Below are 6,380 nucleotides of genomic sequence, written 5' to 3'. Positions count from 1 at the left end.
GCGGGTCAGATGAATGTGTGGTATTAAAGCTTAGCGTGCATGCGTCTACGTCATGCAATTATACATGTATAATTCAAAGTAGCAGGCGTTTAAAGATGTACTAATATGACACATGTCCTCGCATCTCAGCCAGCCTTTGGCAGATGATAAAGAAAATGTAAAGAAAATTCAACATGCTTTCACTTTTCTATCGTAAAGAGCACTATACTAACCGCTTTAAGAAAGCAGGTAGAATAATTACTATCCTTAACATACATTGTACAATTGTATGTCAGTATCAAGTTGATGGAATGTGTAATTTTTATGAAAAATTAGTTTTTGTGGAATTCCCTTCATATTTTCTTTATTATCGTTAACCTCTTTTAGTAGTCTCCTCATCCAGCGGTTCCAACACCAAAACTTAAAAAATTCATATCTTTTGCGTCTATTGTTAGCCTTTTGTCAAGGCCCTCTCGCTGTAATGAGCGAGCGAAGCGAGCCCAGCTGAAGGCCTCTTCGCCATACAGCGAGAGGGCCTTGACAAAAGGCTAGTCGATTGTCCGACTTTCCTCAAACTTCCACTAATGTGTTCTACTATTATGTTGCTGCTTTCACTCAATCTATTGACATTGCCTTTGGGTGTTGGTTTCCTTTAACTTGTTTTTAATTTGCTGTGGCGAATGAAAACCTGCCACGACATACTTCGTGTGAAGATACAATGTAATCACCATAAATTGTCAGTCATAGTTATCTACACTTCGATTCTCTACGACCAACAGAAGTCACCAACATGCACAGAAATTTAAATACTGGTTGAATTATTTTCACTGACTTATTTGGGTTGTAATAGTTTACTTTAGGGACATAATATGAAGAGTTTGTTTGCAAAAACCGATAAGTCCATATTTGCTAAATGGAGATATTTGCGATTAAAGGTCAAGAAAAATAAAGAGAATAATAAGAAAATTTTTGCTTCTTTTGACCATAACTTCAAAAATATACCTTTATATGTAGTGACCAATATATCATTTAAAAGGTATTATTTTGTACTTTATGACAGAGATCGTACTTCAAAATCTTCAAAACTGGACTTATCGGTTTTTGCAAACGAACACTTCATATTATAGTAGCATGAAAATCTTTCACAGAAAGTGCACAAGATATCCAAATCTTATGTTAATTGTGTAGTGCCATTTTTCAATGACATGGGCGTGAGAAAGTCTGTGAAATAAGGCACCTATTGTAGACTCAAATGTCACGGCAGTATCCCTTTAAAAATATTGCAGGAGCTTGGGTGAGCGCATGTGTGCAAAACCTCCGTAGTGTGTCATGTTAGCGCGATGATATTAACGCGCCCCTCAAGCGCAAACAAAACGATCGTGCAAGCTGGCTCGTTCGGTAAACAGAAAATTTATATTGAACTAAACGCAACAGGTGTTGGGATTCAGTACGGTCGAAGGTCATTGGCCCTCCACCGTGTACAGCTATCGGATATCTCTTTTATACGATGACATATTATTTCAGGGTCAAATATTGCATCTTAAACAACAAAATGTTGAACACAATTTACGTCAGTTATGTAGAAATGCTGCGTATTCTCATAGACTGCCATATCATAAAAACGTTGTCGCTAAGAAACAATTAAGAAACGTAGTGATTAAGCTGCTATACAAACGTCAAACTCTAACCGTGGCAGAATATATCGCTAGCACCATAAATAAGAGAGTGTATACATGATAAAGATAATGAATTTATGATAGGAGTCTCCTACGATTGGAACACTACAACGTTTTCACGTGCGCAGTTATCAGTGACATGATCATGACGCGTATGTATCAAAAAGTAAAAACAACATAAGAAAAATACATTGTGAGTAGGGACAACAAGAGTAAAAATTTGAATATGTGTTAAATGCCAAACAGTTACGCAAACAAGAACAAACAACAATAGATTTTTAAAGGGATCGTATAGTTTTGGTTGAGACCTAATTTCACGTTTCTAACATTTTTTTTTTTTTGTGGGTGATATGAAAGAGCATGTAATTCCATGAGGAATTGAACGTTTATTTGACGAAAATTGGTTTTGAAATGGCTGAGATATCCAAAACAGAGTGTGGGACCCATTGCACAATTCATTACGATCGCTTTGTTTTACCTTATTTTTTTTTATATTTTAAACTCAATTTTCATCAGATAAACTTTGAATTCCTCTTAAAATGGTATGTTCTGTACTATTTCATAAGTGTTTTCTTGGTATCTCGCAAAAAGTTAAAAGCCCAATTCTCATCTCCACCAATACTGAACCTTTTCATTAGGACACTATGGTGAAATGCGCCTTTATACAAGCCAAGTATTTTATGTGCATTTCTATTGCACACAGCAGACCAAGCTCGCTCCCACGATCATGTTCTTTCGTACAAAAATCAGTAATCTTAAATAATGATTATGAAAATTATGATGATAACATTAATGACAATAATAACTAGAACAAAATAAAGGTTTTTCAAATCTATTCATTGGAAAGAATAAAGGATGGTGTGATATGGTTTGTGCGTTAAATTGGCGCGGGTTGCTGAGTTAACACATTGGTGATGGGCTTGGACCCCGTTTACAGTGCGGGGCCGCGACCGAGCCCGTCTTCATTTCAGTGTAAACGCGCAAAAGGCCAAATGAGAGGCCAAAATTGGCCGCGCATTTGGCCACACTCTGGAGGTGGTCTCGGCCGCGGCTCGACCGCGGCCGAGCCCCGCTATTTTGTCCGTTTACACTACCGGGCTCGGCCGCGCTTTAAATTCAAACCTTTCAATATTTTGTCGTAGTGACCCTTTGCCAACTGGATTCCGTGGCGACGAAGTCGCCGTTCTAGCAAAGGCCTTTGCCGAAGGAAAAATCCTTTGCAGGAGAAAAACCACCTTAAACTATACTAGTTTTCGACGTTGAGGGGGTTAATATCCTGAATAGCGAAAGAGTACTGGCAGAGGGTTTGGAAGCCAGACTAAAATTGGCCGCGCATTTGGCCGAGACCACCTCCAGAGCGCTCCTTTGCGCGTTTACACTGAAATGAATGCGGGCTCGGCCGCGGCTCGGCCGCGGCCGAGCCTCGCACTGTAAACGGGGTCTCAGTGTAAACGCAAACTGGGCCAAATGCGCGGCCAATTTTAGTCTGTCTTCCAGACCTTCTGCCCGGACTATTTCGCTATTCAGGATATTAACCCCCTCAACGTCGAAAACTAGTATAGTTTAAGGTGGTTTTGTCCTGCAAAGGATTTTTCCTTCGGCAAAGGCCTTTGTCCGGAATCCAGTTGGCAAAGCGTCTGAAAACCAGACTATACCAAATTGAGTTTGATTACAAGCAGAGCGTCACTACGACAAAATATTGAAAGGTTTAAATTAAAAGCGCGGCCGAGCCCGGCAGTGTAAACGGACAAAATTGCGGGGCTCGGCCCCGCAATTGAGGCTGGGCTCGGCCGCGGCTCGGCCCAGCCCCGCACTGTAAACGGGGTCAAAGGCGCAACGTCACAACAGGTGAAAAAAGTTGACTGTGAGGTTTCCATGACAACATATCCATACCCCATATGAATTGTATTAGAAAAATCGAGTACGGCATTCCCGCCATTACAAGTGGCAACACGTGTGGTTAAGAAGTCACGTGAATTGTCTATACATAATCATACCGACATTATCGATAATGCTATCATAGAGGCGTGCATGAACGCGTGCCTCGTCTATGAATCACTGTGTACACTGTGCAAGTCCAAGTTGCTATCCGGATTGACCAAACACTGACCTGGTAACAGCTGTCAAATTTAGGAGATGTCCAATTTTTTTCTGATCTATTTTCTTCTTTTTTTTTCATACTATCGTCATAACCTTTGCCTTACATCGTGACTGGGATAGCGAAGCGCGTTTAATGAACGCATCCTGCTGTAAGTAAGCAATGATGACCGCAAACCAATATGCATTTATTTTCACAATGTTATGTGTGTTAAAAAGAATAATGATAATGACCGCAAGCATTAATTTTATCATATCTAAAATACCAGGCCAAGGTTGTTATCTTATCCATTCCAGGGGGACTTTCCTGCAAATATTAACATCTTTTCACCGTGAAACTGAACTTCACTGCATTTTTTAAACACCTGTAATGGATGAAGATTACATTAGACTGGTTTGTAATTTTTAAGATCGGTCTGATATATTTAGAAGAGTGCATAGAATGCTATTTTTTCAGAGAAACAGAAACGTTAATTTTCCAAAGTATATTGCTAATTTTAGACACAAAACAAAAATTTTCATGTCAAAACAAGCAAGCATACAGGAAAACAGTGCCCAAAGTGACAAAGAATTTCTTACTCTACCTTATGAACTGTTTTCTAACGATGAGTAAATGTAAAAAAAAAAAAAAATGATAAAAGAAAAGAATGCAGTCCCGAACGCATAAACGCTGTTTAAGAAAATGTGCAACATATCCCATTGGTAACGAACCGCCCGAATCCGCCCGTCAGATAACACCCTAAAACGGACTGTTCTATGCTTTACTATCGTTATTGTTTTCATATGAATTATATGATTACGTAATTTGAAAGAGGTCAAAGGTCAACAAAAATATGTCAGTATTATTTCTGTGGCACACAGGTCTCTTGGTAAAGTCTTGATAGGCTTTCAAATAAGCATAACTTCTAGTAGACACAAAATACACGACCGTGCAGTGATCTATTTTGCTTAATATTAGAAGGTTATCGAAATGAGAGTAATACTGCTGTACCTTCCGGGGAACAATAGGCCATTATGTACGGAATCTTCACTTGCTAAAAGGTTAAGAGGCTGATTTGTTGCTGAATCACGTATGACAATATGTCTCGCCCAAGAAGCCGATTTAAAAACATATACTTATGCTCAATATTTCTTTAAAGGTAGGGGATACCTTTTACAGACCTCCCAAAATGCAGCAAAACATTAAATATGAACCTCGGGGGACTTGTTTAGGCCACTGCTGAGAGATTTGGAAGTCAACAGTTATCTTCAATTTGAATAATGCACAAAACTCAACTACTCAGTAGTTCTGTGTGTCAGCCACACTTAAGACTTTTTGTTGCAGTCTTCTGTATTTTTTTTAAATCTATAAACACAAATCTAAAAGTATATGAGAGCTGATGTAATAACATAAAGAGTGTGTGGCAAGAATGTATATAGAAATGTTTGTAAGTTTTGATGAACTTTCTTCACAAAATATACATGATGGACACACATGCAGTGCATGGGTCTGCAAAAGTAGCCTAGTAATGTACTGGAATTTACGGTGAGCCCCGAAAAAAATTCAATTCAAAATCTAACGGTCAATAAAAATGTACTAAATGTTACCTTCCACTTTCAATACTTTATGGGAGTTTCTAAAATGATACTCTCTTCAACATACCACTGTATTTATACAACTCTTCATTTAAGGCATGCAAATGGGATTCCCTACCTTTAATGTTGTGCATACCCAAATGACAAAGGTTTTTCACTTGCAGGTAGCGTACACGAGGCTTACATGGCTTTGAAATTGTTAGGAAATCCAAGCTGGATTTCAGGTACTTGAAAGGGGTTCGGAAGAAACATAAGTCATAATATAATAATGTCTCTCCCCGAAACATAGGCGACTAATCGACTATCAAACATGCATGTTCAATCTATGCATGTATTCTAGAAATATTTTGAAACTGTTTGAATGCTTGAGGTATTGCTATGTCAGGCAAAGGTCAGGCAAGATGTCAAGCTGTCGAGAACATTCACTGCTCTTGAGGGCTGAACAGAACTGTTCTGTTCTGGTTTAAACGGGTCCACACGCTACGGAATGCACTAAAATAGAGATATGTATTACAAAGCTCATGTAAGCCAGCTGAGCGTCAGACAACGTGAGCATAACGCACACGTCATTCAATCACGCGACAAATCCGTGTCGCTTTGTTTGCTCATTTCCTTTTTTTTTTTCTTTCCTTCTTAATCACAGGTGAGGGCAGGACATGTCGTCGTGGTGCCATATTCAGACAACTACGTATGATATGAATGGAAGGCATAACGCGTATTATACAATGGGCTCGTTTTATTGTTGCACAGTTTTATCAATATTCTTTTTCATGGAGATGGGTGTTGATGTAGAATATCGATTTTTATATATTTCACGGTCAAGCGAGTTTGTGAATTCAGGACCGATGTGAGTGGGGTTAGATTGGGTCATGGCTAGTGTTAGAGCCACAAAATACAGTCAGAGTAATACTTTCCATTCAGACTCAATGATGGATGGCGGGAGGAGGGGGAAGGGGGATAACAGTGATTTGGTATATTTGACACTTTAACAACGGACCTCTCCACCTCCTCTGTGGGAGACCTCCGTTCTCTCTCTTCACTGTATTCTTGACA

The sequence above is a fragment of the Diadema setosum genome, chromosome 3 (genome assembly GCF_964275005.1).
Source record: "Diadema setosum chromosome 3, eeDiaSeto1, whole genome shotgun sequence".
In the NCBI taxonomy this organism is placed as follows: domain Eukaryota; kingdom Metazoa; phylum Echinodermata; class Echinoidea; order Diadematoida; family Diadematidae; genus Diadema; species Diadema setosum.
This window is presented reverse-complemented; position numbering follows the sequence as displayed.